Source organism: Cervus canadensis, chromosome 30, assembly GCF_019320065.1.
Source record: "Cervus canadensis isolate Bull #8, Minnesota chromosome 30, ASM1932006v1, whole genome shotgun sequence".
Classification (NCBI taxonomy): domain Eukaryota; kingdom Metazoa; phylum Chordata; class Mammalia; order Artiodactyla; family Cervidae; genus Cervus; species Cervus canadensis.
Genome location: NC_057415.1, coordinates 221144 through 222118, shown reverse-complemented (window position 1 = coordinate 222118; position 975 = coordinate 221144). Strand labels below are relative to the sequence as shown.

The window sequence follows — 975 nt, the reverse complement described above, 5'->3', positions numbered from 1 at the left end:
GAGGAGCCTGGCGGGCTACAGTCCATGGGGTTGCAAAGAGTTGGACGTGACTGAGTGACTAACACTTTGACTTTCCGGCAGCTTCAGTAACAAGAAACACAGGCATGGCATCCCTTGAACCCTTTAGAGTTCCTCTGTCTTTCTGCCATGTCCAAGGGCCATGGATAAATTCCTCTCAGTTCTGAGCTCCACCCTCTTTACATCAGGATCCTGATCTTATTGGCTTGCCACCATTCTCAGTTTGTTTGGAAGCTCTCCCCATTCTTCTTCCCAGACTCTCCCCAGATTCCACGGTGGGAAATGCTGGCTGGAGCTGGACTGGGTCCAACTTAACCAGACTAAGACCCTGGGCAGCCACTGCTCAAACCAGACTCCACTCACTCATATACCTTGCTCTGCTTCCTCTGAAACCATGTCTGACAAACTGGATATGGCTGAGCTTGAGAAATCCAACAAATCAAACTTGAAGAAGAGAGCAGCACAAGAAAAAAAAAAAATCCTCTGCCTGCAAAGGAAATGCTTGGACAGGAGAAGCAAGCAAGAGAGTCATAACAAGGCAGGAGCCACAAATATGAACTGTACATTCCACAAGCATTGCCTTCTTGTTTGACTTCTTGTAGCTGTTCCCCTTCATCTGATGCAAAGAGGTTGGATCAAGTTTAAGTGACCACACTGCCCCTTTTCACACCAAAGAAAGAAGAACTACTGGCAATGAAAGCCAGGCCAGCCTCTGCCATCTGCCTGTCTCGCTGTTGGTGAAACAAAAATCTGAATGGCACAACAGTGAAACCTAGAGTAAACCCAAGTTGGTCCACGGTGTCCTGAAGCCTGTAAAACGTGAGGCTGGTGTTGTGTTGTGTTTTGTTTTGTTAGCCTTGGGGCACGTGGGATCTCAGTTCCCTGACTGAGGATAGGACCTAGACTTTTGGCAGTGAGAGCAAGGAGTCCTAACCCCTGGATGGCCAGAGAATTCCC

The 975-nt window shown here is 48.3% G+C and overlaps 1 pseudogene; it reads left to right on the top strand.

Annotated features, from left to right (window-relative positions):
* The first annotated feature begins 412 nt into the window (after window positions 1-412).
* Window positions 413-552, top strand: LOC122431680 (annotated as a pseudogene).
* Window positions 553-975: the final 423 nt, after the last annotated feature.